The sequence below is a fragment of the Asparagus officinalis genome, chromosome 10, assembly GCF_001876935.1.
Source record: "Asparagus officinalis chromosome 10, Aspof.V1, whole genome shotgun sequence".
NCBI classification, from domain to species: Eukaryota; Viridiplantae; Streptophyta; class Magnoliopsida; order Asparagales; family Asparagaceae; genus Asparagus; species Asparagus officinalis.
The window spans coordinates 12,204,906-12,218,398 of record NC_033803.1 but is presented as its reverse complement, the minus strand read 5'-3'; positions in this window follow the sequence as shown (position 1 = coordinate 12,218,398).

Below are 13,493 nucleotides of genomic sequence, written 5' to 3'. Positions count from 1 at the left end.
GGACGCTGACCATCGTGGGGCTTATGGGCGATCTTCTTCCTCTTCGGGGCACCAACCCTCCGAGGACCAACTGGTCGGTCATGTGCAGGCCTATCACACGCTTCAACGTGTGTAGGAACCGGCGGCTCACGATCATCGGCTGTCCTACCTAAAGTGACAATAGCCATTTCATTCAATGAATAAGAGCTATCATTTATGGAAAAGGAAAACAAAAGGGGCAGGACAAACCGGTATCGAGATCCCCTCTGCCGGTATCTGCATCCACATATTCTTCCTCGGAGGTCTCGTCATCGTCACCCGTAGGGAGGAGCTCTTCTTCGTCTGTGAGAAGAGATTTGGCATGCCCTTTTCTCCGCTTCTGAGCAAGCTCAGCCCTGCGACCAGCCATCATAGCACTCCTCACACTGATGGACTCATAGGCAGAAAGGAACCACTTGCAGCTGAGGAAAGTGATCAGTGGCTTACGCCGATATGAAGGGAGAGCAAAGTGGGCTCCAGTGCAGCCCACCATCGTCCACAACCACGCTCGTACGCCATCAATCAGTCCTCCCTCAATCTGCAGGCTACGGCTTGGATTTCCGACATACAGTTGGTCATAGCCGAATTGGCGAGCAAAGCGGCAAGGGAGATAAGGCTCTATGTGGCACTGATTCTTCACCCGAAGGACGAGATACCCTACGCGGATGTTCACTAACCACCGGAAGCAACCAGCGTCAAGAATGGTCCGGTCACTTCTGGGTTTCTCCTCATCAATCAGTGTGTCACCATAGCGACCCGAAAAGTGGGGAAAGCACTTAAAGAACTCCCAGCTTTTACGGACTCGAAGCTCGCGCTGAACATCACTGAATTTGGGCCCAATCCATCTACACTTCTCCAACAGCTGCATGAAAGGAACAGGGACATCTACCACGCTGGGCGCCGACATCAAGTCGGGGCGGTGAAGAACGAGCCACGCCATCAGATAAGCGTAAGGAAGCTCGACCTTCGGATTAGTAAGCTCAGTCGATGGTTCAGAACCCCTCTGTGTAAAGCCACTAGCCAGACACCTAAGCCCGCAGTGGATGCTGGCAACCATCGCTGGGAGCAGGGAAAGCTCTCTCCCGTAAGCTAGCTGAACTGCAGGGAAGAGCACCTCGATAGGTAGAGCGTCCGAAGACTGGTGCGGGACAACACATTTCTTCAGCCAAAGAGCAAGGTAGCCTGCTAGTAGAGTCCGGGACCCAATGGACTTCTGCGCATGAAAGAGAAAAGAATGAAACTTGGTTCCCGCAGGAAAAGCTCCCTCAGCACTGGCAGTGGTGTAAGACTGAGCCTCGGCCTTCTCCAACAGCTCATTAATGACAGACGGGGTCAAAACGTCTAACTCATGAACGGACTCGTCGGAGTTACCCTCCAAGTTCTGGAACAAATAGCAGGCGAACTGCTTCAAGCTGACCTTCCTTTTCGTTTTTGCTGGAGGAGAAGTCAGGACCAAGGAAGTGTGATAATGACAGGTAAGATCCCAGAGAGTGTCATACATGTCAGGAGTATCTTTCTTCATACACTCCAACTGCTTGTTCGAGGGGAAGTACTCCTGATACGGACAATCCCCCATCGGAAGACCCGAAACATAATGCATCTCATGCAAGGCTAGCCCTAGCTCACCACCACTGGTCAAAAAGGTGTTGCTGTCAGGCATGTAGGTCTCTAGCAAAGCCAAGAAATGGCGACAGCTGACTGGGATTCCATAGAGCGATAAGTCCTCAAAGTTGCCCTGAACGCAACACTTCTACCTTATCGACTCTCGTCAATAGAGCGATAAGTCCTCAAAGTTGCCCTGAACGCAACACTTCTACCTTATCGACTCTCGTCAATAGAGCGATAAGTCCTCAAAGTTGCCCTGAACGCAACACTTCTACCTTATCGACTCTCGTCAATAGAGCGATAAGTCCTCAAAGTTGCCCTGAACGCAACACTTCTACCTTATCGACTCTCGTCAATAGAGCGATAAGTCCTCAAAGTTGCCCTGAACGCAACACTTCTACCTTATCGACTCTCGTCAATAGAGCGATAAGTCCTCAAAGTTGCCCTGAACGCAACACTTCTACCTTATCGACTCTCGTCAATAGAGCGATAAGTCCTCAAAGTTGCCCTGAACGCAACACTTCTACCTTATCGACTCTCGTCAATAGAGCGATAAGTCCTCAAAGTTGCCCTGAACGCAACACTTCTACCTTATCGACTCTCGTCAATAGAGCGATAAGTCCTCAAAGTTGCCCTGAACGCAACGCTTCTACCTTATCGACTCTCGTCGATAGAGCGATAAGTCCTCAAAGTTGCCCTGAACGCAACACTTCTACCTTATCGACTCTCGTCAATAGAGCGATAAGTCCTCAAAGTTGCCCTGAACGCAACACTTCTACCTTATCGACTCTCGTCAATAGAGCGATAAGTCCTCAAAGTTGCCCTGAACGCAACACTTCTACCTTATCGACTCTCGTCAATAGAGCGATAAGTCCTCAAAGTTGCCCTGAACGCAACACTTCTACCTTATCGACTCTCGTCAATAGAGCGATAAGTCCTCAAAGTTGCCCTGAACGCAACACTTCTACCTTATCGACTCTCGTCAATAGAGCGATAAGTCCTCAAAGTTGCCCTGAACGCAACACTTCTACCTTATCGACTCTCGTCAATAGAGCGATAAGTCCTCAAAGTTGCCCTGAACGCAACACTTCTACCTTATCGACTCTCGTCAATAGAGCGATAAGTCCTCAAAGTTGCCCTGAACGCAACACTTCTACCTTATCGACTCTCGTCAATAGAGCGATAAGTCCTCAAAGTTGCCCTGAACGCAACACTTCTACCTTATCGACTCTCGTCAATAGAGCGATAAGTCCTCAAAGTTGCTCCAATCGCAACACTTCTAGTTTATCGACTCTCGTCAATAGAGCGATAAGTCCTCAAAGTTGCTCCAATCGCAACACCTTCCACTCGTCGACTCTTAACAATAGAGCGACGGGACCACAAAGTGTGCCACGTTAATACTGTATTCCTGGCATTTACATTATTCTTCCAGTATTTAAGGCAAAAGCATAATACAAGAGGAATAAATAGTTGTTGTCGCAATATCAAATTGGTATTTCATTGTTCCATGTCAAAACATGATATGAAAAAGAAACAATAAAAAGCCAAACGGCAACACTACCTTTATTTAAAGGAAAACAAGGTGACCTAAGATAAGTGTTGTTCCTACCAAAAGAACGATACGAAAACAGGCTCATCAATTCATCAGATCAAATGAAGTTAGCTGAGACTTAATGTCAGAAAGTTTTTCTTCATGGTCGGCCCGAACCAGCATCTCGGCCCGTTTCCGAAGCTCGTCCTCACTAGACAGCATGGCAGATACCTCCTTCTTAGCCTCTTCCAGAGCACCAGCCTTGGCACGGTAATTCACCAGGGAAGCAGCACTTTTGACGTTGAGCTCAGTGACAATAGATTCTTCTCGTTTGAATTGAGCCTTCATCCTAGTCAACTCCACTTCAGCGGCAGCGATCTTCTCTCGCAAATTCTCCAGAGAAGTATTCGAAAGTGTCAGCTCAACTTGTTTTTGAGCATGTAGCTGTTGCAGTTGTTCAACCTCAACCTCTTCCTCAGCTATATGACGTTGAGCGGCTTCATACTTATTGAGTTCTTCGGCTCGAATATCCTCAAAAGTAGATGCAATCTGCGCTTGGATATCAGCGCGACCTAAAGCTTCCAAGAATCTGAGTTGTCCTTCTAGACGTGAGATAGCTTCAGAGCAGCGCTGAACGACGTCGACGTCACCTACAAGCTTGAGGTTGTTCAAACTATTCGTGAGCATGGGTTTGAAGGTATCAAAAGTATCTCGTCCGGCTAGCACAACCTCAATTATTTTCTTGGTAAGCCCTCTCAAGTAGTCAAGGGAAATCTTGACAAAATCTGGTACGTCTGCGGGGCTCGAAACAGCAATAGGAGATGGTACAGAAACTTCCGAAGATGCAAAGCCAAGTAAAAGGCCGGCAGGTGATTTCGGTGTAGTAGCTTGAGAAGGAGTGCCAATATCCAGCTGAGAGGGGCTCGATTGCATAGCCATCAGTTCCCCCATTTGAGATGACCTTGGCACGTCTACAACTTCTGTAGAAGCTAAAGAAATTGTCAACAAAGTTGTCGGCGGGAGAATCGTCATTGAGGTCTCCAAGCGAGGTGGCTCTGACACCTGAGCCGGTAATAGCATAAGCTGTTGCGACGAGGGAGGAGTGACAGTACTCGCTTCATGTACCATGGGATCTGTATGGAAAAATTATGTAAATACAGATTGAAGATCAGTCGAGTCGAAACAAACGACACTTACCAGCAAGAGGTAGAGGAATGTAAGGTGACGCCTTGTCAGAAAAGGAGGGTGGTGGAACACCCCAGTCATAAAGTTCATCAATGTCATCACCCAGGTTGTCATTATCCCCTTCATTCCCGCTTTGGTCACCATCATCATTTGCGGCGTCCGCATCATCACCATGATCCATGAGTTCCTCTCCGCCCACGGGAGGTAGTGCTGGCGCATCTTCGACGACAATAGGCTTTGCTACGATTCCAGTAGTAGGGCTAGACTGTGAATCTCCTATAATTGGCAATAACACAGAAGTTGAAGGAGACTTGCCCGTTGCTGAGCTTTGTTGGGCAGCCTCTAGAGGTTCTTGGACAGGAGCTACGTCTTCGGCAACATGAGGGGTAGTGGAGGCAGTATCATGAAGTGTATCTTCGGGGACAAACTCTGCACCCCCTGCAAAAGATTCATCTCCACGCTCTTCTTCATGCAATGAATGAGCAGAAGGATCATGGCTTCCTAAAGCAGGACCAACAGTAGGGAGACTAGGCCGAGGCGAGAGTTCCATAGCAGTCGATTCTTGGTCTTCTTCGGCACGCCAGGCTTTCTGAGCATCCGACATAAGTTTGGAAGCCGGGGGTCCGAGCGTTAACTTCCGACGGGCTCTCTTGTCATACTCTGCTTCATCGACTGACCCCAGCTTTCTTTTTCCACTGGCACTCTGACTTCGAGTCAAGACTCTTGAAGGTTCCACTTCGCGAGTATCCGGCATCCTGATCTCTTCCGGAACTCGCTCCGGTGATTGCTGCCGTTCATCCTCTGGAATTAACTTCTCATAGGACAAGTATTCATTAGCTCCTCGGGCGCGAAACTTTTTAGCGCTCCTCTTCGAAGCATACCATTTGCGGATGTCCTTCAAACAAGAAGTATTCATGTTATAGGCTGAAAGCTGAGAAGCGGCTTGGTACCAGGTACAGAAGCTCAGAGAGGTGCGAGCATTGGGCATCTTGTGAGGAAGTCGGAATTTCGCTCCAGTGCAACCAGCCACTGAGTAAAACCAAGCTCTCGCTCCTTCATACACATTACCTATGAATGCAAGAGTAGGGTTTGGGTTCCCAACATAGAGCTGATCATAGCCAAATTGCCGAGAAAAGCGATAAGGCTGATATGGTTCAATAAAGCATTTCCGCCCTTGTCGAAAAATAAGATAGCCCGGACGAATGTTTATGAGCCACCAAAAAGCGCCCTTGCTAAGCATGGTGAAAGAATTCGGCCCCGGAGAGTCTTGATGAAGTTCTCCATACGCGCCACCCTCGAAGGCGGGAAACTTGACAGCAATCTTGTAATTATAATCCCGTCTCAAAATTTCACGGAATTTAACTTGGTACCAACCAGCCCAGTCAGAAGTTTCTAATTGCTGAACAAGAGGGGTTGAGGTGTCATTTGATTCAGGAGTCGTCATTATTGGAGGGCAGTGCAGCACAAACCAAGATACCAAGTAAATATACGGCATCGGCACCCGAGGGGTTGGGGTTTGAATGACGGTCGTCCCGTCAGAATCCACTTTCTTGACGGCAATGAACTCAGAAGATAGTTCCCGCAAGCCACTTTGTAAACAGCACACCATGGCTGAAAGAAGGTTCAAAGGTCGTCCATAAGCCAGTAGAACAGCAGGGTATAAAACTTCTACTGTAATAGCATCCACTGGCCTTGTGGGGACCACACAACGCTTCAACCAAAGAGTTAGAAAACCAGCAAACAAAGCCATGTCGGAGATTGGAACTTCTGCCTGATAGTGGAAACTTTCAAACGTGGTAAACGCCGGGAAGACATCCTCCTCAACCTCGCAAGTATAATGAGAAGTTGCGTCATTGATACGTTCCGTGATTTCCTCAAGGGTACTGGCCGTTAAGCGAGTCACCTCAGCTTCTTTGTCCCACAGATTGTGGAAAAGATATTCCGCCCATTGTCCTTGTTTCACGCCGCTTGCTCTTTTCCCAGTAATTTGCGCACATATCTGGAAATGGCACATCAATTCCCAGTAAGTGTCGTAGATTTCGGGAGCACCATTTTTCAGGATCTCTAATTCCCTGCTTCCGGGAACAAACTCCTCATAAGGCAATTCCCCAAAAGACAGTCCAGAAATCTCAAACATTTCGTGGAGAGCGAAGCCCAGCTCACCAACTGGAGTGAAAAAGGTGCCGGTGTGAGGGTTGTAGAATTCCAGCATAGCGAAGAGTCCGCTGTAATTCGGAGGAATACCGTATCGAGTGGCTGGTATAGGAACTCTCAAATCCGAAATTCTCAAAGGTTCTTCTAGTTCCTCCAAGACGAAATTTATCATCCGGGCCCACCAGTCCGCATCACTGGAGTGAACCCAAGTAGGGGCCCTGAAATCCCGAGCAGGGAACTCTCCTTTGACAGAAATAAATGTTCTGATAAACACCTCCGCTAACTTAGCAGACTCTCCGACAGGGTGCTCTTTTTGGAATAAACCTGGCTTCAAAGCCATGAAATTATTGAAACCAGCGGGATGAGTACCCCGATGAGTGATGTGCCCCGTAGCAACACCGCCTTGGTCTTGAACAAGTTCCCAATTCATCGACCGCGGGATAGAAGCGCACTGATAATAAGAAATCGGCCACATCCGCTCCAAATTGGGAAGGAAAAGACGACGGTTGTTGACTACCTTCAGCCATTTGTAATTCCCCTCGGACATCCGCTTGGGGTCCATTTTTACAGAATCCCCGAATAGGAAGGACGGCTTCTTTAAAATCTCACGCTCTGCGGTTTCGAATTTGGCATTTGTAACCAAAGACCTGAGAGTCTCAGGAAAGGCTTGAGTGATGAGCTTCGACCGTTCTTTGTGGGTGTTCTGAAACACTGGATATTCAAAGGCGAAGCTGAAGATTGTATTCTTCTCCGCACCTCCCGCATGACCGAAGTAGTGGTTGAAAGAAAGAGGCTCTTTGGAGTAGCATACTGCAAATAGAAAAATTAGTCATAAGAAGTCTAACTTAAGAGTCTAAGGTTCAAACCTGCGTTCGGAGTCTTGAACGCAGGGTCTCAACCTGCATCCGAAATTCTAAACGCAAGGTTCAGACCTGCGTTCGGGGTCTTGAACGCAGGGTCTCAACCTGCATCCGAAATTCTAAACGCAAGGTTCAGACCTGCGTTCGGGGTCTTGAACGCAGGGTCTCAACCTGCATCCAAAATTCTAAACACAAGGTTCAGACCTGCGTCCAAAATTTTTTAAACGCAGGGTCTGAACCTACGTTGAAATTTCAGGAACGATGGAACTAGCCATACGTTTAATTGGAATACGGATCGCCAATCAAGGGTCGAAAATGAGAGATCTGTCAAATCGACTTCCAATGGGTCAATCTTACCATTGGTTGAAGGAACTAGCGACGAAGGCGTGAGAACTTGATCATCCCCGGAGGCTCTAGCCAAAGGAACATCCGGAGCTTGGGCGGTCTTCGATTTGGAGGCCATTTTCTTCTTGGGTCCCATGGCAACCGTGGAGTGGAAGACGAAGATGGGCGGAATATTCAGGAACGGACCCTTTCTTCCGTTGAAGCGCTGGAGAAGATGAACAGTAGCCCTGTTTAGAAATCAAACAAGAAAGGGAAAAGTCGAATGACTTTTTGATTTGACCTCAGTGGTCCATTTATAAACAGCTGTAGCTGTCAAATCGAAGCGAGATGTTAGGTAAAATCGTACCTGAAACGTGATTCTCGCGTTTTCAAATAAAAGGGAGGGGGGGTTTTCAACTCCCAAACGCACCCTCATGATCAAACAGTCGAACGCATGATTTAGACGTGCGTTCTGATGGCCGAACTCAGCCTGCCACATAAATAACTCCTTCAAAGGGGTAAATATTCGAGGTAATAATCAGACGGCCGAGATCATTTTACCTCAGACGAGCTGATCAAGAAGATTCTTCCGAAGCTGTCTCCCTGACTAAGCTGGGGATGAAAGTCTGTTCATGCAAGCTGAGGTCCAAGCCATTATTGACAAAGCAAACAAGAAGGAGGGTGTCGACAAAATTTGCCTAAAACCCTGAGAGGCTCTACTCAGTCTACGCTGGAATACATTTAATCAGCAAAGTTTTGGGATCCAAAGTATTCCGAAAATTCGTCCCAGTCAACCGCGAACTTTCGAAAACTTTGGAGGGGGTTCTGTAGGCTGTCTAAAAATCACAATGGATAGCTGAGTCTCCATCGAACACTGATGATGGAAGTTACAATCTGACGACTTCCAGAAGGCTACAATTCGAAGATTTTCACATGTCAAAGAGTTAAAGCAAAGATTACAAAACGACAGTCTTTAGCAATACTCTGACAGAAAGGATTACAAATCGACGATCTCTTCAAACCAAGACGTGGAAGTCCTCCCCGCGTACCATCATCAAGACACTACACCGATTCAATCACCTACGCCGCTTCAACAGCTATAAACACGAATGCAGCTTCTTATGTGAGATGATTGATCTTGATGGCTGCGACAACAACATGACTAATATTATATTAGCAACCATTAGAGGTGCTGATGAGCAGTGTAATGATATTCGACACACTCAGTGGAGATCATGACCTGCAGTTGATAGAGCGTTATTGAGATGCCTCAATTGTCACAAATGGCCTGAATAAGACCTTCTTTACTGGTCTTTGGTGTCATCCATATATAAAGACAGAGAAATCTAAATACTACAACAATCAACAGCTCGAACGCAGCTCCAATCGCTGCCAAGCACATCTCGAACGCAGCTCCAATCGCTGCCAAGCACAGCTCGAACGCAGCTTATCAACCATCGCTGCCCAACGCAGCTTATCAACCGTTGCCAACGTAGCTCATCCATCACTGCCAAACGCAGCTCAATCACCGCCAGAACGCAGGTCAAGGTTCTGACTCATTCAACGCGATCGTAACAACTTCGAAGCTGTTCTTCACCTACGATTTGAGGAGTGGCTTTAGTGGGTTGCTACACCCGACTAATGGGGTAACTAAACCCCCATTTAGGCGCGGATTATGGGGGCAGTTACATCCCTAATCCCCCTATAAATAGCAACAAACTCAACAGAGTTAAGGATCGTATTTTTGATAATCAAATCAAGGGGTGGATTTTCGTGGAGAAGACCTTTGGATCAGATCTTCCAGAATCAGAAAAAGGAGGATTTACTCCTTACACAGTCTGGGAAATCAACAGACGGAGGAACTCTAAGCAGTCGGCATTTGGCTTATTAACCGAATTATTTTCGGTTCCAACAACTCTATCATTAGAGTTTGTTGCTTGTTCTGAATCACAAAACTCGTTAAGAGTTATCAACCAGACAAGACAGTTGTTCCAGTGAGTATAGATATTCGGATCGTCAACGAGAAGCAAACTCAACGCAAACAATCGAGGGAGGCATCTCATCGCTACCAAGAAGAACCCAGAATTAAACAAAGGAGAGAATTCCGATCATTCTCTTCTCTTTTGTAATCAGGAAATCCAATTGTAACTGAGATTAAAGGAATACAAATCAATGTAATTGAGAGCTGAGAGAATTGTAATCATTCTTTTTCTAAACAGTTAGAAAGAATAAAATCAAGTACAGTTCTTTCATTATTTTCTTATTTGCAAATTTTCCACCAAACAGTGCTGCAAGTCGGCAATTGAGTGAGACCCTGTTCCCTTAGGAAGCTACAGGGGGTGGAGCTTTTGCCACTTCTGTTCAAGAGGCTTCTCGGTCCAAGTATTTAGATGTCGTTGTTATCGATGATGAGTCCCCTACAAAAGAGAAAGGGGTTGAGATCATTACAACCGAGCCCAAAAAGGGCCTACGCTCAAGTTGAGAAGGAAACGGCCCCTGTTGTGCTTGTCAAGTCAGCTCATCGATAGGGTAAAAGAGCTGACTGCTAAATAGGCACTGCCTATTAGAGGAGATAACTTTGGGTGGCCCTTGCTCCATCGTATTGATGAGCTCCCCGTAGAGGTATGGGGTGAGTTGAGGATGACGTTGATAGGGTCGCCTAGGGACAACCCTTAATATGATAAGGAACAGAAGAGCACCAGTTCATCCCTAGGCGACATCTCAACAAAAGAGGATCGGTCTTGGAATTCCGGATAGCTCATGCTAGGGCTTTGGATCAATTTTCACTACCCCGAGATGATGAAATTCTTTCAGCCATGCCTGGATTATAGCCTTCATCAGACCCTCAAGAATTATATGCCCCGGGGAGCTTTAGTAGAGCAAGAACCGTATGCTCGATTTGAGCATGTATGAGACCTCTACTTCAAGCTCCAAGAAGAATTAGAAGCTTAGAGGGTAGCTAGGGAGGCGGCCGACCAAGGGCGACCACCAAAGAGGCTGAGCTGGCAACCTAGAAGAGAGGCCAGGTTCAGTTGGAGCAAGAGATTTAGATTCGAGATGACGAAATAAAGGGCTCACTTGGTACAATTAGCAAGAAGTCATTCCAAATCAAGAAGCTCCAAGAAGACCTCGGTCACCTTGTTCACGAACTTCATGAGCGAGATGACTAAATAAAGTACCTAACGGGTAGGGTCGAGGTCAAGAGGCAGGAGAGCACCGATGTTTATGCGTGAGCTCTGTTGGCTTGTCAAGATGCTAAGGGGATAAGGCATTGACTAAAGGAGGAAGAGATTGCTCATGAGAAACTATGGCGGGAGCTTGAGTGACAATGTGAGTCATCCCGTTTGAAGAAGCAGGAGATGCAACGCCTTTTGATGACTTTTGAGTCTAAAGGTTATTGCTACCGGATCATCGAGGAGTATCGTAATGCTACCCTTGGGAAGGTAGAGGTGGCGCTAGCATGTAAAATCTGGTTAGACTACATGCAGATGTAGCTTTCAGCCAAGCTTAAGGTTTATCCTGAGGGTTTCACTATCCTCCTCGAGTGGCTAATTGCCTTAGCACTCTTCAAAAGATCGAGCGAAGAGGAAGGGGCTTGTGCTTGAGGTTGAGGATGGAGATGAGGATGGTGAAGAGTCAGCCTAAGGAATGGGCGGGGACTCAAATCGTGATAGTTGGGTGAGCCAGCTTGAAGAGAAGGAGGACCAAGTGGACACACCCGAGTCTCGACTGTCTACTCCACCGACTTCTACTACTGCCGCTCCTCTAGTCTCGAGTTCCACTCCAACTTACAGTGTCACTCCAGCCTCAAGTTCTACCCTTGCTTCCCGCATGGCTCTAGCCTCAAGTTCTACTCTGCTCTGAGCTCGGCCTCTTAGGAGCCTATATCTTTTCCTCTTTTTTTAATTTTTTGGAAACATCTTTGTATTGTAAATATCTCCATATATGAATAAAAAAAGATGCACTTTTCTTAGCATGATCTGTGTACCTTTTGTGATCGTGCTCTTACATGTTTGTTTGTAATTTGTTTTGACCGAATAGAAATTCAACTTCAAACTTTAGGGGTGTTTCAAGTGGTCGCCAAGGCGTGAAGTGTGTTTCGAGAAACGTTTTAAGTTGAGACGTGTTGGTTTCATGCCTTGGTTTTATTCTCAAAGGATACCAAGGTATTTGAGTTGGAGTCAATTGAGTTGGAGATGTGCCTTGGTTTTATTCCGAGAGGATAGCAAGGTCTTACTAGTTGAAGGCGGTTGAATTGGAGACGTGCCTTAGTTTTATTCCGAGAGGGTACTAAGGTGTTACGAGTTGGAGTCGACCGAGTTGGAGATGTGCATTAGTTTTATTCGGAAAGGATACCAAGGTCTTACAAGTTAGAGTTGACCAAAATTGGAGACATGCTTTAGTTTTATTTTGAGAGGGGTCTTTTCTACATGTCTTGGGTTTATTCATGAACATAACACCAAGGTCTTAAAAGAACTACAAAAACATAACACAATAAAATATCAAAACTATTTATTTTACCCATGAGTCTTATAGTTAGATTCATTGAGAATATTTTTTGAGGTGCTCTATATTCGAAGAGTGTTATAAGATTCTCCTGTCAGGACTTCATAATCGGTAGGTGCCTGGGCTTCCTCAATCACCGTGTATGGTCCCTCCCAGTTGGCAACTAATTTTCCACGCTTGATGTCTCTGTTGAAGATAGTTTTATGGAGGATGAGGTTACAAATGCTAAATCTTTGATGTTAGACTTTGCTATTGTAGTGTTGGGCGATGCGCAATCAATTGATAATTTGTGATCTAAGTGTGTCTTCTCGAAGTTTATCAATAAGATCAAGTCCGACTCGCAGTCCAGCTGAGCTCGATTCTTCATCGAAGTGCTACAGTCGGACGGTTGGCATGACAACTTCTACTGAGATGACTGCTTCAACTCCATATATTAGCTTGAATGGGGTTTCCTCTGTGGAGTTTTTATAGGTGGTGCGGTATGACCTTAAAATCTCATGTAACTCTTCATCCAAGTTCCCAACCACTTTGTCCACCTTCTTTTTCAAAGCCTAAAGTATACATTTGTTTGTGGCTTCAGTGAGTCCATTGCATTTAGGGGCAACAGAAATGAATTTGAGTTGAATTTTCACTCTTCGCGGAAGCTAAGCAAGCGTTTACTATCGAATTGAGTGCTATTGTTTATGACAAAAGAAGTAAGGACTCCAAATCTATAGACGACAGATTTCTACACAAAATTGGTGATGTTGTTTTCACTAATCTTGGCCAAAGATTCGGCTTCTATCCATTTTGTGAAATGATCTATGTCAACGACCAAAAACTTTCGTTGTCATTATGCTATTGGGAGAGGTCCTAATAAATCCAGTCCCTATTGCGCTAAAGGGATCAGTTTTATGAGGGGAGTGAGTTTATTCGTTAGAGCCCAGTGTATACTTGAAAAGAACTAGCAAGATTTACATTGGGAGACGAGTTCCTTGGATTCACCTAAGATATTGGGCCAGTAGTAGCCTTGTCGGATAGCCTTGTGGGCTAGATTCTTCCTCCTAGGTGGTTCCTACATGTTCCTTCATGAATTTCTCTTAGAACATAGTTTGCTTCTTCTAATAAGAGACATTGGAGATAGGGTCCCACACTATTACTGGTATATGAGATTCGATAAAGCCGATTATCGATCATAAGATATCTCTGAGTACTTCTTTGTAGACTCCTAGCTTCAGCAACATTCTCTGACAAGGTCCCTTCTATTAGATATTGAATGAGCGGGTCCATCCAACAAGGCGTTGTTGAGGCTTCAATCTGCATAATATAGC